This window comes from Erpetoichthys calabaricus, chromosome 4 (assembly GCF_900747795.2).
Source record: "Erpetoichthys calabaricus chromosome 4, fErpCal1.3, whole genome shotgun sequence".
Taxonomy (NCBI): Eukaryota; Metazoa; Chordata; class Cladistia; order Polypteriformes; family Polypteridae; genus Erpetoichthys; species Erpetoichthys calabaricus.
Genome location: NC_041397.2, coordinates 268520588 through 268541505, shown reverse-complemented (window position 1 = coordinate 268541505; position 20918 = coordinate 268520588). Strand labels below are relative to the sequence as shown.

The window sequence follows — 20918 nt, the reverse complement described above, 5'->3', positions numbered from 1 at the left end:
TCAGTGCGTGGCGCCCAAACACCACAACCTGTAAACTACACCTGCTCTAATCCACTGTGCCAGCAGTCAGTGTGTGTAAGATGGAGTATGCTTCCTAACAGTAAACGACTTCTACCTAACGACACAGCCATAGAACAAAAAAGACGAGACCGCATGGATAAAAACAATACACGGAGGCTCCTACGACGCGCTTCAGACACACCAGAAGCAAACACGTCATGGCTCCACAATGAAAGAGCTCAACTAACGGAAATACAAAACGAGCCCGTATGGATAAACACAATGAACGAGCGTGCCCACAACGCGCTTCTGACACAGCACAGGCAAAGGAGTCACGGCTCCAAATGGAAGGAGCTCAACAATTAGTAATACAAACACAAGCCCGTATGGCTACGACCTGTAAACGAGCCCGTATGGATAAAAACAATGAACGAAGGCGCCCACACAAAGAAACCGCTTTAGAACAAATATGTTTATTTAATTAAATGAAAACTTTACCATGGCTACGACCTGTGAATTAAACCTGAGGTAAATCGTGCATGCCAGGTTGTACAGCCGCCCGAACACCACACCACCGCATATACCACGTTCGTTTAGTAATCTAGCCCTCCATGCCCGGATCTGCCGCCATGGTCACTTCAGCACATGAATCCACTGCCGTCAGCAAACGACTTCTCGCTGACAACACAGCCATAGAAAAACAAAAAAGAGACTGCATGGATAAAAACAATAAACGAAGGCGCCTACAACGCGCTTCTGAAACACCAGAACCAGATGAGTCACAGCTCCAAAAAGAAACCGCTTTAGTACAAATATATTTATTTAATTAAATGAACTTTCCCAGGACGCACCCACCCTCCATGATATTTCATCCCTCCAAGTATCGGAGGGAACAGAAAGTCATTGCCATTCTTGGATTTGTGATTCTTTTGAGAATCGCGGGCTTGCTAGTAATGACAGATATTACACTGAGTTTCATCTGGTCAGCACACTGGCCATCCAAAGGTTCATATGGTTTTAAATAAAGGGAGACAGAAACTACTCCAGAAAATGGGATGAGTCAGACCATCGAAGGCCACATTTGCTCATACACCCAAACTCACTCACTATGGGCTAATTAAGAAATGTTAGAAAAACAAGAGTATCAGAAGGAGAACGAATGGTAGGAGAACATACAAAGTCCATTGAAAAAAGCTTATCAGACTTTCAAGAGTGGACATATGAAAAATGTTCAGTAAAAGAGGTTCAATTACTGGGACTACAATGGTGGTCATAAGGCAGGATCAGTGGACAAGGTCTGTCCAGAGATACTAAACACTAGACAAGGAATGGCTAGTATGACTAAATGCTGTTATGTATGTATTACTGTTGACTGTGTTCTCCCTTGGGCAGAAACGTCTAGAATGAATGGACAGATAAACAAATATGATGAAAGCACCACATGATGACAAGTCACTCCTAATTTCAAACATACCCAATTAAAATGGTTACTAGAAAGCACTTGGTGCCCTGAGCCACCCATGTAGAACTGCCAGTAAAGCAGGGACAGGCCTTGAAAATATTTCCTGAAGTAGCTTAATTGAGGCCACACAGCTTGAAGCGTGGGCTAAATCTATTTAATTTCATTTTTTTGGGTTGCCTTTTCACATTATTTTGTCTTAATCAGATCTACATTACATATACAGAAATTAATATGAAAAATTGATCTTAATAGATATTTAATTGGGAATATCACTCACATGTTCATGGTTACAGAATTAGACTGCTGATACGGTTTGCCATGAATTCATAGTCAGTGCTGCTTCTACAGCAGAGGTTCTGAAAGTGCTGCAGGAGGAGGACCCATTTCTTAAAGTCAAAGATATGGTGGACCACCACTTGGTCAACAGTAGCTTCTTAGTGTAAATTTCATTCTACACATATCACATTTACTTTCCGATAGGTATTTAGGTCAAAAATACTAATATTCAAATACAGTGGTAATACATTTGTGTTTCAAAATCGTATATTTCAGTCAGCAATCCATAACAACCCCTTAGCAATGAAGAAAGTGTAATAGTAGCTCGAGTGACAGCACTGATTCAGTAGAAATGGTCTGCATCATTGGCCACTTGTAATTGAAGCATTACCTTTTTTAGGGTTCACCTCTAAGGTAGATGTCAAGCTAAATTAAAAATAAAGTCCAACATGAGGGAAATGTTGAGAGAGAAAGAGAGAAAGAGAAAGGGAAAGAGAAAGAGAGATCGCTACAAGGAAAGAGGAGTGGGACAGGAAGAATCTGTAAGAAAGTCTGACAGAGTGCTCCATAATGCTTGTTCAAGAGACATTTTCCATGACCCTAACAGTGGAGAAGTTCTTAAAGGAGTGTGAACGTTAAAAGTTATCTTGGGGACCACACTTTGATAGCTTCTATTAAGCGGGCCCTGCAGTTGCAACTTGTAAAATCCTCCTTCCATCCATATTCTAAAGGTCTCTTCCCACTCAAACATCACTTAAGCACATATCCATCGAGAGCCCCTCCAGCAGCAGCTAAATTATACCCCACACCACACCATGTAAAGTTGGGTCCAGCAAGTCCTGGAGAACCCATAACTACTAAATCATACCCCCCCCCCCCCCCCTTTTTTTAGGTCACTTGTCAGTTTCATTTTTGTTATGCATGAGTTACGACTTAGATCTAAAATGCCTGACTTATGGTCATTATGCAATATGCAATAAAACTTTTTAATTCTTCATCTCAGAAAGCAGGTGAAAGCTGGTTTCCTTTCTTATTAACAAGAAAGGATAATAACTCCCATTCAGTGTTATCTGCTTTTCCTTTTGTTATTTTAATTGATATGAAATAGGTATTTTAAGTGAATTTGTTGGGTGGGCGATGTTCTTACTCTTTCAGTTTCTCACACCAATATACAGTTTCAAAGTAATTTATGTACAGAATTCAGTGCGACTAACGAGTCTTCTGCTGGAACACACCACCTAAAATACATTTAAACTATAGCTTAAAAACAGTACACATTTATGCAGTGTCTGAAAGAACACACTATTTAAAAGACTTGGATTATTTTAGCTTTAAATTGTATTAATTGTTCACTTGCTTCAGCCTACAACACTTAAAATTATATGCCACAAAGAATCAGTTAGACATGAAATTACCTAAGGAATACAGCCTTCTAATGTTCTCCACGTTATACGAGCTTAATCTGTACAGGACTACTGTCTTTTAGCTTTCTGGTATGGTTAGGCCCTGGTAGTTCATAGACTAGCTGTGCAGGAGATCTAATACAGTTAACTGCCTTTAACTGCCTTAATTTCTCTAAAATGTGCATAACCATAAAGTATGTCATTTTTAGTATAGTGCCCACTCATATTCCCCAACTTCCTACAGTTTAACCAATGTCACTGATGACAAACTAGGAGTAATATTTTCATATTTCATCGTTATTAGGCCTTTTACTGAACCCTACACACAGAGCCGTCTCAATTTGAGTTCACGTCGCAAGCCAGGATTGGTGTTGCAAGTGTGAGGGTGTTGTAGTGGAGTCACAGAATTCTTGTGTGCAGTCAAGACAGCAGAGAGTAGTGCTGGGGTGATGAAATAGTTACTAATATGGCCTGTGAACTCGGGGTTGGGAGCATACGCCGATAGCATGTTACAGCACCCACCACATAACAAACCACCTGGATTGGGACATGAGTGTAGCAGGTGACACCTCAGCACCACACTGGAACAGTGTGAAGTTTATTATGATGGCTGGATTGCCAATCCTGCCCCTCCGAAGATGTTGTTAAAACTATTGATACCTTCAGATGACTCAAAACCATCCTTCTCGTAGAGATCATCACTTGTATCTTTTCTTCTTTGCTACTGGTTTTTACAAAGAATCTTGTAAAAGATCCTTTAAGCGCCACATTTCCATCCTTGATCTTTTGCTTTGTTTTTCTTTTTTCAGACCCACTCTAATAATTTGTCCCTAATCTTGACATTTTCTCACCGACTAGTGTTTTCCACGGCAGTTTAAGATAAGCCACCTTATCTGTTTTCCAATAACTTTTAGGTTGCAACTGATGATGTACTTTTGAATAAAGCATCTGCTCTTCCGTTAACTTTATAGTTCATCCTGAGTAAAAATAGGAGTTTTGTGTATCACTAAAATATTGTAACAGCACTGAAACGTTGCATCAGCCTGGGGATGGTACCAGAGATGAGTCACCAACAGCAGAAGTTGATGTTCTGTCATTCAAATAAGTAGCTTCCATGCCAGCTACAGGGACCCTATTAAACATCAAGCCTGCCGCAGTCACACCGTCTCCAACCTGTGCAGCAAACCGAGCCATCCTACTAAAGACAACAAACTACCTAAAGGAGAGAAACATAAGGCAATATTCATTGAGTTGGTAGTGGAAGGCAAAATGCAGCTCTATACTGGTTTCAGAAGCTATTCTGGGCAACATGATAACAGCCCAAAATTATTGTGAGGACAGAGAAAGATCAGCAAGAAATACTCTTAATGGGAAGACAGATGTAAACAAATGACTGATCCAAGGGCATGAGCGAAAATCGGGATTGAAAATGAAATTAAAAAAAATCAAAGCCAGATCTAACTAATACTAACACTTGGTAATATTTTCTCTTGATACTTAACAGTTTTAACTCACAGTTCTCTTAAGCTTTCTTCGATGATAGGGGGACGAAGATATCTGACAGATGCTGCCATTACCTACCAAAAATTCTAATGAAACTATCCTCACACCCGGCTGTTAAGCATGCAGTACTACAATATTAACTGCAAATATGTATTTATATTTTTATGTATGAGTGTGAAGAGGGACTGGAAATTGTAGAGTTAGGGGGATTAGCCAATAGTGGGCCACAGAAAGGAATGGGCCATGGTCAACCACCTCACTACCTTTCCATTTGAGACAGATTTGCTTGTGAATTTATCTCTTGTAATGGTCTCTTAACAGCTGTTTTCATACGAGGAATATAAACTCAGTAATTATGGTTCAATTCACTAATGTGTTTATTTATTCATTAGCAAGGGAATTTACTAGTCAGTTCAGCTTTCATTAAAATGCACTTAAAGTACAGAAGAAGGTCAAAGCTTGGCCCTTACTTGATATTTCACTCTACAGTCTGCCATCCTATGTGCTCCCTAGGAAGGAATGTATCATAACATGATCATCTACAGAAATTAATTAGTCTTAACTATTTTTGGTGTCAGTAAAAGTAATAAGATTTCCAATTAATCCTTACTGATAATTTTGCTTAATGTTACTGACCATATGAATCACAACTAGTTTTCCTAACAGACATGTAAGGTATATTATCTGTTTTTATATACATTCACGTCAATATTTCAGTTAAATTATTTCTTTACAAACATATTATATATACATTTGACATGCAAAATTGTGTTCTAAATTCCAAGTATTTTCTAGACATTTTTAAAATATTGCCCCCACCCTGGCAGTTTAAAAAGGAAGTCTAAGTGTGTGGGATGCAACTGGAAAACAAAAGTCTGAAAAACTTACCAAATAAGTGCAATATGAAACAGCAAAAGTTTGGATATAAGAAAACATGAATTCTGTGTTTCGAGGCATGTTTGTGACAACAAAAAAGATCTGTAAATAATAATTTTACCATATATTCCTGGTACAACTTTCCTTGAGGCGAGGACAAGTTTCCTGTTCACTTAGGGTCATTGGGTTTATTAGCAGTGGTCTTCCTGGGAGGAGTTCTCATGTAAATACGGAACTAAATCAACATGATAACAAATACATGGCAGGAACAGTTTAGTGTGATTTTATCTTTTAAGGGATTCCAGGGTATGAAAATAAAATAGCAAAAAATAATTTGCATTTCTAATGATAGATAGATAGATAGATAGATAGATAGATAGATAGATAGATAGATAGATAGATAGATAGATAGATAGATAGATAGATAGATAGATAGATAGATAGATAGATAGAACTTTATTTGTCCCCAGGGGGGAAATTTGGCCTTTTAAAAAGCTCTTTAAATTAATAAATACTGTACATAAATAGGTAGAAAGGTAAGTACTGTATATAAATAAATGTACATACTCCCTTTGGTCTGAACACACACCAGAATGACTATATAGCAAGAAAATTCAAAAGAAAGAAAAGTTCTGACTCAGTGAGGCATTATGCAGGTGTATTGCTGTTTGTATAAAGGAGCACCCAGCAGCTTTTCTTAACAAATTTCTGCTGAATAATTTGTTGGCTGAAAGTCCTCAGTGTTAGTGTGTCAAAGAACGATTTGCAGCATTGTTCATAATGGTGTTCAGTTTTGTTTTAATTCTCTCCTTTGCTACTACCTCCAGGGGGTCCAGAGTGTGTCCTCTAGCATAGAAAATCACACTGGCCATCACAGTGTTGTAGAAGATGTGAAGGATGTCACTTTCCACATTAAAGGAATGCAATCACCTAAGGAAAAAGAGCCTGCTCTGCCCTTTCTTACATAGTTCCTCTGTGTTCTGAGATCAGTCCAACCTGTCATTCATGTGGCCCCCCAAATATCTGTAGGAGTGGACCACCTTTATATCCACTCCTTGAATAGTGACCGGACATAGAGGTTCTTTGAAGTGGCGAAAGTCAATAACCAGTTCCTTGGTTTTGGTGATGTTAAATGCAGACAATTCTCTTTAAACCAAGAAACAAAGTTTCCCACCTGGCTCCTATACTCCCCATAAGCGCAGAATCATCAGAGAATTTCAGCAAGTGACAAAACATGGTGTTATATATATAGTCTGAGATATACAAAGCGAAGAGAAAAGCAGAGAGGACTGTTCCTTGTGGTGCTCCAGTGTTGCTCACATCAGTATCAGAAATCCAGTCCTTGAGCCTCACAAACTGTGGCTCATCCACATGTATATCTCTGAGTTTACACCTTAAAATGAATGGCTGAATGGTATTGAAGGTACTGGAGGAATGTAAAAACATAATCCTCATAGTGTAGTCATCTTTGTCCAGGTGAGAATAAGCCTTGAGGTGCAGATAGATAATTGCATCCTCCACTCTGATTTTTGTCAAAATCTTTGTCTTCAGTTATGGACAGTACACACTGATGGTCAGAGTTGGGCTTGTCTCTGGCCATTCCAGCTGACACGGTAGGCCTTGTTAATGTGGTAGGGATGGTTTGGGGAGATTGGTCATTGGAAGAGGGTGGGAGTGGGAGGGAAATATATTAAAAAATTACCTCCTCATGGTAGTAAAGAAACCTTAAAGTTAGGGCGCTTAAAGTTGGCAGGCAGTGTGGCACAGTATGTAACCAATTGCGTCTCAAATGCTGTAAGTTGTCTTGGATAAAGGTGTCAGTCAAATAGATAAATAAACGAAAACCTGAACTTGAAGACCTACTATAAGTGGACCTGCAAATCTGCAGTGCTCATTTTCCCATCGACGACTACTTACAGCTAAAGGGGAAAACAAAAATGTACCTGATCATTCCTTGCTGAAGCCTGGTGAGTAACTGCACTGCAGCTGCAAGTGAAACTGGGTGATAATTACAGCCGCAGTGTGTTAGCAATGAAAATGTTATGCCTCCTGGACACCTCCCTGGTGAGGTGTTCCGGGCACGTCCAACCGGGAGGAGGCCCTGGAGAAGACCCAGGACACACTGGAGGGACTATGTCTCCCGGCTGGCCTGGAAACGCCTCGGGATCCTCCTGGAAGAGCTAGAAGAAGTGGCTGGGGAGAGGGAAGTCTGGCCCGACCTCGGGTAAGTGGAAGAGGATGGATGGATGGATGAATCTAAAAAGAAGTGTTTTTTGGATTGTTTACTTTAAAGTTTAATAATACTTTGTGTATGTCATATATGTTTGCGACAATCAAAGCTTGATAAATAAAGTACATTATATTCATTGCATGCAAAGTTGTGTTTATGTGAATATTTCTGGGGAAGGGGGTCCATAGCTTTCATCAGATTCTTAAAGGGGTCCGTGACTCAAAAAAAGTTAAGAATCACTTCTCTAGTGGGAACTGTGCTCATAGTCCATCACTGTGCAGCTCGATTGGCATTCACCAGAGGATACACAATTAGCATCTCCACCATTGGTGCCCTGATCAAGTCACAGATGACAGCAGGTTCACACTGAGTATATGTGACAGAAATAAAAGAGTCTGCAGTTGCCATGGTGAATGTTATGCTGCCTGCAACATCATCCAGCATGACCAGTTTGGAGGTGGGTCAGTGATGGTCTGGTAAGGCATATCCTTGGAGGGTTGTGCAAACCTCTACATGCTATGCAATGGTACCCTGACTGCTGTTAGGTACCAAGATGAAATCCTCAGAGTCATTGTCAGACCTTACAATGGTGCAGTGGGCCCTGGGTTCTTCCAAGTGTAGGACAGTGCCCGGCCTCATGTTACCAGAGTGTGTAGGCAGCTCCTGGATGACAAAGACATTGATGTCATTGCCTGGCCTGCATGTTTCCCAGACCTGAATCTAACTGAGAACCTTTGGAATGTTATGTACCATTGCATCTGTCACCATCAAGTATGGCCACAGACTGACCAGGAGCTCACTGATGCCCTGATCCAAGTGTGGGAGGAGATCCCTCAGGACACTATCTACCGTCTCATCAGGAGCATGCCCAGACATTTTCCTGAGAGTATACAGACACATGTGGGCCATACATACTACTGAGTCATATTATGAGTTGCTGTGCTGAAATTCATGCAAGTTGGATCATCTGTGATTTCAATTTTTGACTTTGATTTTCAGTTTAATGTTGAATCCAGCCCTCAATGGGTTGATGATTTTCCACTGTTCATCGAGATCCAATGTAATATGAAGGAAAATGCATCTCAGTTAAGCCATTTCAGACCACTCCAAAGTGAAGTTTTGTTGGAAGGTCACATTGCAGAGATGAGTAAACACTTTACTAATGCTTTGTAAATGTTAGGAAGACCCAAAGAAGTGCTTGTTAAGATCTTGTTACATAATAGTAAATGAGTAATAATTTGCAGTACCTAAACTATAGTGTTACCAAAAAGTTATTTACTAACAAGCTGAATGCTGAATAGATGAGTAGTTATGTGAGGCCATTGTTAACAGTTCTGCTTCCTAGGTTTAAATCTCATGTCTGCTTGATGTCTGCATGACGTTTGCACATTCTCTACGAGTTAGAGTTGTGTTTTCTCCCACTTTTACAAAGGCATGTAAAGTTTTTAGGCTTTTTTCCAGTCACGCCCTGTGCTACTAGACTTCAGTTATAAAAAAAAATTATAAAAATACTTGGCAAATGCATATATATCATGCTTCTCAAGGAGCTACTTCAACTTGAAAAACACTGAAATTATCCTTTAGAAGAGTTTCTCACAACCAAGGCATGAATTATAAAGAGCATGGCTTCCTTGTCTATTGTGACTTACTTCAGTTAGTCTATTTGTAACGGTTATCTGTTAGGTCTTCAAAACAATACAACTGACTCATAAATCTGCTTGCAGTCACATTCTAGAATATTTGCATATGCTGATTACACCATATAAACCATTCAGACTGTTGCTGTCACTTTTAATGTTTCAAAAGTTTTATTATGTAACTCTAATCCAGCCCACAAAGCTCCTACTCTCTGGAGCTCTGTTTTTAGGTCTGCTCATGACGTTCCACTAGTCTTGATATTTAGATACAGACTGGAGATCTACCTCCCCTCTCTTACTTTCTGACCATTTTTAGCTGAGTTTACTTCATTTTTGAGTTAGAACTCTTCAACACTTACCACACAACATACCATACTAAATATGGGCTGCAAACATTTCAAATATCTACTAGAAAGGTATCAAGGTATCCTGTACTATTTACTTAATTAGTCACTTTGTCCATACACCCTTTCGTCCAGTCTAGCACTGTAATGGTGTATTATTTGTAAAGTGTCATTTAATTCTGCCATTAAAATTAGCTGGTATACCTCCACACTCCTTCTACCCTAAAAGTACTGTATACCTGACACACTGTATGCTTGAGTTTATATAAAGTTTCTGTGCTGATTTTACAATACTGATTACTTTGAATAGCAGACACTTCATCCAATGTCAACCTTCTTGTACAGTTTAAAGTCACAGGGATTTAAAGTCTGTTTTGGCAGGGCTGGCCAAAAAAAAAATCTTCCTTTCACCATCCAATTTCTGGCTACTCTACCTCTCTGCAAGCTGAGCCCTTGCCCAACCTACTTCATAATTCTCAGATCAAATGGTTTATGGTCAATAGATGACTTCATGTGCCACTCCAAGGCTGACTCCAGGGCTTTTCCACAGATCAGGTACAGGCTCAGAAAATTCTGTGCCCATCTCCTCAGAGCCCCCTGATTCCCAAGTCAGAGTTAAGTGTCAGATGTTCTTATTGGCTTGCCATGGACATTTTAGCAGGATCTCACCTATGCCATACCAAAGCCTTGTATTGCCAGCTACCAGCCTGAAGAAATACCCCTGCTCATCTCTCCATACTCCATAACCTTTCTGTGTACTTCTTCAACAAATGTCGTATATAGTCATCCAATGGATTTTGGAGTCTGATGTCTTCCCTCTCATTACATTTAGAATTACCGAATAGGATACCCATGTGATATCAGTAAAAAACCCTTTTTGCCTCTAAAACAGCTTAGATTCATTAAGGCGAAACATTCCTCAGATATTCTGATCCATTCTGACTCAACAGCATCATGTAGTATTTGCACATCTTGAAGCCACACATTCATGCTTCAAACCTCCTATTCCACCTCATTTCAAAAGTACAAATCACTGGAGTTAACCAAATTCGCTGTCATGTTTGTGGAAGTAGCTTGGAATGATGTGTATAAATTCAAGATACAATAGACTGTGGCAATGAAGGGATGTGCATGGTCAGCAAAAATTCTTCGGTACACTGTGGCACTCAAATTAAGCTCTTTTGTGTATTCATGGATTCCTGTTACACCAAATTCTGATTTATAAAATAAAATTAAATAAAGGCTCATCGGAGCAGGTAACATTTTTAAAATCTTCATTTGCCTGGTTTTGGTGAAAACTAACCCATTGTAGCTTTCTTTTCCTATTCTTATTTGACAGGAGACAAACCCAGTGAGGTCTTCTGCTTCTGTAGCCAACTGTTACAATGCCTGATGCTATCTACATTCAGAGATGCCTTAGTACTTACTGCTTTTGTAAAGAGCTGTTATTTTTGTCCCTTGTCTTAGCGTGAAGAAAGTTGGAAAAAAACATTTTTTAAAAAATCCTACAAGCTAATTCATGAAAATCCCAGCAGGGAAGCTACTTCTGAGATGCTGGAACAAATATGTTTGTCACCAACAATCATACAGTGGTCAAAGTTATTTAGATCATGTGTCTTGCTCAATCTAAAATTTGGCTGAACAACATCTAAACTCCTTGACCATGTCTGTATGCGTATAGCAGTTGAGTGCCACTTTGAGCAGGACCGAAAATTCTGAAGCGATAAACTATTCGTAATTTCTTCCATATGATTTAAAGAACTCTATTACAAAATATATGCAAATAAAAGAACCTAATAAACTTATTAAACTTAGCCTAACATATTTCCAAAATGCTATTTCCTTTACTGTAAGGCCATGTAATTATATCGAAATAAGACAGTCAAAAAACTGTTGCTCCATCTCCTGCTCAACAGCAATCATTTGACCCAACCCCATCTGCAGTATTAAAGCTAGAAGCAGGACAGACTAATGGAGCACCTACTTATTGTACACAAACACATGCCTAACTGATACAATACTTATACTGTACTTTAATACAGGCATTTGCATATTATTATACAAATGGTTCTTACAATGCAGTTTTTAATGAGTTGGAGACACACACACACACATACATATCACTATATTTAAAATACACCCACCATACGTATGTATGTTCATAATATATACAGTCATATGAAAATGTCTGGAAACCCCACTTAATTCTTTGGATCTTTGTTTATCATTGGCTGAGCTTTCAAAGTAGCAACTTCCTTTTAATTTATGACATGCCTTATGGAAACAGAAGTATTTCAGCAGTGACATTAAGCTTATTGGATTAACAGAAAATATGCAATATACATCATAACAAAATTAGACAGGTGCATAAATTTGGGCACCCCAACAGAGATATTACATCAATACTTAGTTGAGCCTCCTTTTGTCAATATAACAGCATCTAGACGCCTCCTATAGCCTTTGATGAGTGTCTGGATTCTGGATGGAGGAATTTTTGACCATTCTTCCATACAAAATCTCTCCAGTTCAGTTAAATTTGATGGCTGCCGACCATAGACAGCCTGCTTCAAATCATCCCATAGATTTTCGATGATATTCAAGTCAGGGGACTGTGACGACCATTCCAGAACATTGTACTTCTCCCTCTGCATGAATGCCTTTGTAGATTTCGAACTGTGTTTTAGGTCATTGTCTTGTTGGAATATCCAACCCCTGCATAACTTCAACTTTGTGACTGATGCTTGAACATTATCCTGAAGAATTTGTTGATATTGGGTTGAATTCATCTGACCCTCGACTTTAACAAGGGCCCCAGTCCCTGAACTAGCCTCACAGCCCCACAGCATGATGGAACCTCCACCAAATTTGACAGTAGGTAGCCGGTGTTTTTCTTGGAATGCAGTGTTCTTCTTCCGCCATGCAAAGCGCTTTTTGTTATGACCAAATAACAATTTTTGTCTCATCAGTCCAAGGCACTTTGTTCCAAAATGAATCTGGCTTGTCGAAATGAGCATTTGCATACAACAAGCGACTCTGTTTGTGGCGTGAGTGCAGCAAGGGCTTCTTTCTCATCATCCTGCCATACAGATTTTCTTTGTGCAAATTGCGCTGAATTGTAGAACGATGTACAGATACACCATCTGCAGCAAGATGTTCTTGCAGGTCTTTGGAGGTGATCTGTGGGTTGTCTGTAACCATTCTTACAATTCTGCGCATATGCCACTCCTGTATTTTTCTTGGACTGCCAGACCTGGGTTTAACAGCAACTGTGCCTGTGGCCTTCCATTTCCTGGTTACATTCCTTACAGTTGAAACTGACAGTTTGAACCTCTGAGATAGCTTTTTGTAGCCTTCACCTAAACCATGATACTGAACAATCTTTGTTTTCAGATCTTTTGAGAGCTGCTTTGAGGATCCCATGCTGTCACTCTTCAGAGGAGAGTCAAAGGGAAGCACAACTTGCAATTGACCACCTTAAATACCTTTATATCTCATGATCAGACACACCTGCCTATGAAGTTCAAGGCTTAATGAGCTAATCCAACCAATTTGGTGTTGTAATCAGTATTCAGTATTGAGCAGTGACATGCATTCAAATCAGCAAAATTACAAGGGGACCCAAATTTTTGCACAGCCAGTTTTTCACATTTGATTTAATTTCATACAACTAAATACTGCTTCACCCCAGTGCTCAGATGTTCCTAGGAAATGAAAGACATACCACTGTTATCTTTTTTTGTTGAAAGTAGAGTAAATTATTATGCAGGCCAAGTGCCCAAACTTTTTCATATGACTATATATATATATATATATATATATATATATATATATATATATATATATATATATATATATATACAATTGCGAATTCAAAGCTTGACAATTTACCCTGCTAACATGAACCAGCCAGTGTTTTCCACATTTACACTGCCCATTTTTAAACAAAGCATGTATTTAATTATTGTAATTAGTCTTATAATTGACGTACTAATTTGACGTCTTCAGAGTATTTCACAAAAAGGAAATGAATCACCCTTACAAATATACAATGATAAAATGGATAGGTCTGTTGTTATTGTTACCAGGGTTATTATGGCATACATATTGTAATATGGCTTACTAAAAATATTCTAACTTTCAGGATACTTTTCAACTACTTTAAATAAACAAGCTTTAGGAGCCCAATGTGAATGATGTGAAAGATCTACTGTTAAAATTAAAATGCTGATTGGCCATTTTCAAGAGCAAAGCAAAGTAATGAAAACATGGCCTTTTCTGCCACAGATGTAAACTGGCAGACCAAAAGGCAAAAATAACTAAAGGACCAGGAGGTGAAATCTTTAAATTAAGGCAATCAGAGGTCAAAGTGAGGAATCAAACTATTGTGTAACAAGGCCACATTTGCAAACTGTAATCAAAGTTTTAAAGTACCCAGTCAAGAAATTTTTATACCAGAAAGAAGAAAAGAAATAGCACTTGCAAAAGGTTATAGATTTTGTCCACAAACTTGGACAACTGATAACAGGTGACACCAGTTAAATACCATTGATGATGTCATGGTAGCATTTCTATGTACGTTTCTGTCTGGTTTGGGTTTGTAATGTAAATGTGTTTGTAACATTCACTAGAAACAAATGTTGCTGTGACGTAATAATAAAATAAAAAAAGTCTTTATACAAAACAGAGAAAAAAATGAAAAAAGAATAAACACCAGCCTTCAAAACCCTAGGGAAAACCTGAGAAGGCCTAAAGAAAAATGTAATCAAATTATAACATATCTAAATTTTAGTGAATACTATAAAAAGTATAAAAATACATTAAATTACCATGCTTGTTAAAGGATTTGATATTCTAGATACTGCATGTTGACATAAAAGATCAAAGGAAAAAGACTCACCAGTTCAGAGCCAGTAGTGGAATGGCATAGAAAATCAATCCCATCAAGTACACTTGCTTTGGTTTACCATTTTAGGCTTGATGTGAAAACTGAAACACTGCAAGAATAGAGTAGGAGCTATTAATGAAAACAATAGCCATGTAAGCTACATCTACATGTACCCCTGATTGCTTCTCATACCATCTTAATTATTCAATTCAATTCAGTTTATGTGCAGGCACAGAGCACTGTCATACATTCTCAGGTAAAATGGAAGTATACATTTTACAAATGACTAACTACAGAATTAGAAAAAATAAAGACACAAATTTATTATAACACAAAGGAAAACAATGTATTTGAAACTGTTTAACTGATTAATCAGCTAGATTAACCTGATTAAAACTGATCAAACTAATTAAAATTAATGGAAACCAACAACATATGTCCAAAAATTAATAGTTTCACTTTGGTCAGTTGAAAGTTATAGCTCTTATTAACACCAAAGTTAAATACTCTTAGGGTAGTGTTGGGTAGGATATGCTGAACCGAAGAGAAAAATGAGAGGCATTGCTAAGAAGGAACCTTACACAAATCTCATTTAGCAAAAATACATAATCACTAACAATACAGCACAAACTTTGCTTGATTTTGGTTGGATCCACAGAACATGTTGTTGCGGTGCACACATCTTACCAGCCTATCTGCAGAAGCTCTATTTTTGTTAGCAGTAGTCACAAACCATTTGAGTTCACTCTATGCCATATGCTCTTGAACTATGGGTCTAGGTCACATGTTGTCTGAATTTGGGTCGTGATTTACAATAGTACTTAATGGGTAAGGGTTGCATATGGTTCGCAGAGTGTCTAGCGATGAGTTGATGTGGGCAGTTAAAGCAAATTCCAATATTCCATCAGAACCTGTTTTGGTGATTGTCTAAGGGAATACCCCTCCCCAAAATCCAGAATAAGGGTTAGCAGCGATTCTTGAATGGGAACCAGGGAAGAGAGTTGGCGGTGATTCTCAAAGAGGGAAAAGGGGATGACAGTTGGAGTGATTCTGGGTCCTAAAGACACAAAAAATGCAAAATTGTGTCAGGAGAAATAACAGTTTAAGAACCACTGCTCTATACAAACTGCTGATGCATGCAGAAGTGCTCCCTAGGTTATGGTAGCTGATACTTCTGATCTAGGGGGATAGTGTCAGAGTCATACACCAAAAAGAGAAGGACATTTTTGCAGTAAACATGAAATCCAGGGATATGATGATAACAGCCTCAAAAGCTGCAGCGACATGCAAAGTGAATAGCAGTCTGCCAGGTAGTGATGTTAATCTGAAAAGAACTCTGAAAGGAACACAGAATGGTAGAAAATCTCATTTAAAAGATGTAAAAAAATATAAGAGGGATGTCTTGGTGAGAAATGAAAGTACTTTGAACAGCATCAAAGAACTTTGTCACCACAGATAATTGACAGAGTCCTCATTGGTGAGAAAATCATCATTCTCACGTCCACCGGAGTAGCAATGTTTTCAGACATTCATGCCTTTCAGTCAGGCATAGAAAAGTGTAAATAAAGAACTCAAGGCATGTTTTGACTTGAGATGTGCAAGCAAATGGAGGACATGTTTTGCCTTGTCTTGATTATCACCTCTCCAATAGTCCATGATGAGCCACAAAATCCTAGACATGCAAGGTAGTTTAAAACAACAGACCATTCTTCAGGAATGTTTTGGACAATATCAACGTCTCACACAACTACAACAGGTACTTTACCAAACTGGCTTTAGAATAGAGCATCCACAAATGTGATGTTGAAACTGAATTCAGTCTTTACTGTAGTGGTTTTGTCAGAGATTGTTAACATGGGAAAAAAAGTCCCCAAACATGTAAGCTATATTTCCTAGTTATTAGGAGAAAACTCCACAGGAGAGAGAAAGAGAGACAAAGACTCTTAACCTTAATTTTTAAGAATATTGTAGCACTCCAATGGACAACTTCATCTGATGTAAGGAAAAACACTCAAACAGCAAACAGAGACTGTCGAATCCAAAGAGTTACAGAAGCAACTAAGCCCAACTTGTTAATAACTGATACAGAACAATCTTATTTTGTGTATAATACTGGGCAAGTGTAAAACAGAAACTGTAATCTGTACTGCTGACAGCAGTTTTGACTGAGAATGGAATCCAAAGAGGGCACAGAAACGTCAGAATTCATGCAGCGTTTGTAATTGGGAAGACTATCATTAAATAAACAAAGCTCAGGACATGTAACCAGGATCACACTCAAAGAAAAGAGCGGTAGGTCGTTAACCAGAAACAGTACCAAAAACCAGAGTCAAGAAACCCAAGATGTACATTGTAAACAGAGGGCAGGAGAAACAGCCATAACCAGTAAATTCAAAACAAACACTATGGAATGACACAACAGTTTTATTTTCTTTTGTAAATCAAATGTTGAATGACTATGAACATGTGTGTCTGGCTTTTAAAACATCGTGCTAATGACATTATGACTTCTGACCTCTGGGATCCACATCTGTGGAATGCAGAACTGCGTCCTAGCAACCTAGCATGTCTCCAACATGGAATCATCTATAATGAAAACAAGACAGCGCTGCAGGAGAACATGAATCATACTTATTAAAAATGTTAAAAACATACTGAAATAAAATATGAATATAACCACTAAATTTCTTAGCCTCAGAATCCCTGAAAACCATACTGAAATCATTTTAAAAGCTGAGTAACAGTTGGAAATAATCTATACTAATAAAAGGCAAAGCCCTCACTGACTCACTGACTGACTGACTGACTGACTGACTGATTGACTCACTCATCACTAATTCTCCAACTTCCCGTGTAGGTAGAAGGCTGAAATTTGGCAGGCTCATTCCTTACAGCTTACTTACAAAAGTTAGGCAGGTTTCATTTCGAAATTCTACACGTAATGGTCATAACTGGAACCTGTTTTTTGTCCATATACTCTAATGGAGGAGGCGGAGTCCCGTATCGCATCATCACGTATTACGCCTCCTACTTAATCACGTGAAGTGAAAACAAGGAAGAGATTTACAGCACGAGTCAAACGCGGGAACGAAGGTAAATGACATTAATTGTTGAGTGTCTTTTAATGCTGTGTAATTGTTGAGTGTCTTTTAAAACTTTGTAAGCATACAAATTAACAGATGTGCAATTAAACATGTGCATTTACGGGGTGATTTCTCAGGCTTAAAGCTCGAAGTGATCACTCGAGTGAAGGCAGCTTCACAAAAAAAACAGATCCTTAACAAACTGTTATTGGTATATTTTCCCTCAATTTTAAAAGGTTTTCTTTTCTTCTTAATAAAAATTTAAAAGCAGAACTTCGCCGGTGCGAACCGCGGGGATTTGAGCGACTGACGCATACAGACATATTCATGAGTGCAGGTACCTCGGAAAGAAAGCACCGTGTAAACCTAAAGTTTAAATTAAGTTCATAGACCTACAAAAGGTTTCCATTGATTTGAGGCAAGATTGCTTTTCTCCTGTACAACTATACATTGCATTCTCAAGAGTGTGCTTGCATGGCTTGGTCATATTACAACCACAGTGCTGAACTGACAACGTGATATACAAACAGAACAATCGTAAAAACAGGATTAAATAAAAAGGCTGCTTCCGTTGGCAAAGCAACGAAAAAGGAAGACCTTATATGACGTTCGTTTATAAAACAGCGGAGAGGCTGTGTGAAGTCAGTTTCACAAAAAAACTGATCCTTAACAAATTGTTGTTAGTATATTTTCACTCAATTTAAAAAGGTTTTCTTCTTAATAAAAGTTTAAAAGCAGTACTTCGCCGCTGCAAAGCACGGGGATGTATATAGATAGATAGATAGATAGATAGATAGATAGATAGATAGATAGATAGATAGATAGATAGATAGATAGATAGATAGATAGATAGACATATATATGTATATAGATAAATAGATAGATAGATAGATAGATAGATAGATAGATAGATAGATAGATAGATAGATAGATAGATAGATAGATAGATAGATAGATAGATAGATAGATAGATAGAGGTATATATGTATATAGATAGATAGATAGATAGATAGATAGATAGATAGATAGATAGATAGATAGATAGATAGATAGATAGATAGATAGATAGATAGATAGATAGATAGACATATATATGTATATAGATAGATAGATAGATAGATAGATAGATAGATAGATAGATAGATAGATAGATAGATAGATAGATAGATAGATAGATAGATAGATAGATAGATAGATAGATAGATAGATAGATAGATAGATAGATAGATTTCTTATTCTTTTGCATGTTTGTCACACAAAATGTTTCTGATCATCAAACACATTTAACCATTAGTCAAATATAACACAAGTAAACACAAAATGCAGTTTGTAAATGGTGGTTTTTATTATTTAGGGAGAAAAAAAAATCCAAACCTACATGGCCCTGTGTGAAAAAGTAATTGCCCCCTGAACCTAATAACTGGTTGGGCCACCCTTAGCAGCAATAACTGCAATCAAGCGTTTGCGATAACTTGCAATGAGTCTTATACAGCGCTCTGGAGGAATTTTGGCCCACTCATCTTTGCAAAATTGTTGTAATTCAGCTTTATTTGAGGGTTTTCTAGCATGAACCGCCTTTTTAAGGTTATGCCATAGTATCTCAATTGGATTCAGGTCAGGACTTTGACTAGGCCACTCCAAAGTCTTCATTTTGTTTTTCTTCAGCCATTCAGAGGTGGATTTGCTGGTGTGTTTTGGGTCATTGTCCTGTTGCAGCACCCAAGATCGCTTCAGCTTGAGTTGACGAACAGATGGCCGGACATTCTCCTTCAGGATTTTTTGGTAGACAGTAGAATTCATGGTTCCATCTATCACAGCAAGCCTTCCAGGTCCTGAAGCAGCAAAACAACCCCAGACCATCACACTACCACCACCATATTTTACTGTTGGTATGATGTTCTTTTTCTGAAATGCTGTGTTCCTTTTACGCCAGATGTAACGGGACATTTGCCTTCCAAAAAGTTCAACTTTTGTCTCATCAGTCCACAAGGTATTTTCCCAAAAGTCTTGGCAATCATTGAGATGTTTCTTAGCAAAATTGAGACGAGCCCTAATGTTCTTTTTGATTAACAGTGGTTTGCGTCTTGGAAATCTGCCATGCAGGCCGTTTTTGCCCAGTCTCTTTCTTATGGTGGAGTCGTGAACACTGACCTTAATTGAGGCAAGTGAGGCCTGCAGTTCTTTAGACGTTGTCCTGGGGTCTTTTGTGACCTCTCGGATGAGTCGTCTCTGCGCTCTTGGGGTAATTTTGGTCGGCCGGCCACTCCTGGGAAGGTTCACCACTGTTCCATGTTTTTGCCATTTGTGGATAATGGCTCTCACTGTGGTTCGCTGGAGTCCCAAAGCTTTAGAAATGGCTTTATAACCTTTACCAGACTGATAGATCTCAATTACTTCTGTTCTCATTTGTTCCTGAATTTCTTTGGATCTTGGCATGATGTCTAGCTTTTGAGGTGCTTTTGGTCTACTTCTCTGTGTCAGGCAGCTCCTATTTAAGTGATTTCTTGATTGAAACAGGTGTGGCAGTAATCAGGCCTGGGGGTGGCTACGGAAATTGAACTCAGGTGTGATACACCACAGTTAGGTTATTTTTTAACAAGGGGGCAATTACTTTTTCACACAGGGCCATGTAGGTTTGGATTTTTTGTCTCCCTAAATAATAAAAACCATCATTTAAAAACTGCATTTTGTGTTTACTTGTGTTATATTTGACTAATGGTTAAATGTGTTTGATGATCAGAAACATTTTGTGTGACAAACATGCAAAAAAATAAGAAATCAGGAAGGGGGCAAATAGTTTTTCACATATACATATTCTCGCTACAGCAATTTTAACTCTGTTACAAAGTGATGCAAACTCTCGTTTATACCTCGTGTCTTCTCATTAAACTTGTATCTCGCGAATATGGCATTGCAAACGGCAGCGGGAGCGTTTCTATAAAGTTAATTTAAGGTTAGGTTTATACCGTGCTTTTTTATACCTCGTGTCTTCTCATTAAACTTGTATCTCGCGAATATGGTATTGCAAACGGCAGCGGGAGCGTTTCTATAAAGTAAATTTAGACTTACGGTTTACACCGTGCTTTTTTATACCTCGTGTCTTATGAAGATGCTTGTATGCGTCACTCACTCGCTTCTTATTGTTTCGCTGCCTTGTCAATTGTGTAATGAGTGTTTTCTTTAGCGCTCTTTGGGGCTCCTCCTTCTTTTCTACGTACT

General features: G+C 38.3%; 1 protein-coding gene across 4 annotated transcripts in view; it reads right to left on the bottom strand.

Annotated features, from left to right (window-relative positions):
- Positions 1-20918, bottom strand: part of nr1i2 (nuclear receptor subfamily 1, group I, member 2) — a 245482-nt gene that overhangs the window by 76219 nt on the left and 148345 nt on the right. For 2 of the 4 annotated variants that reach the window (XM_028800769.2, XM_051926213.1), the window contains 2 exons: positions 15528-15673; positions 14629-14725 (listed from right to left, as the gene is read on the bottom strand). The gene's annotated coding sequence lies outside the window, so the exon portion shown is untranslated. The remainder of the gene's footprint in view (positions 1-14628; positions 14726-15527; positions 15674-20918) is intronic. The other 2 variants (XM_028800767.2, XM_028800770.2) reach the window with 1 other exon arrangement.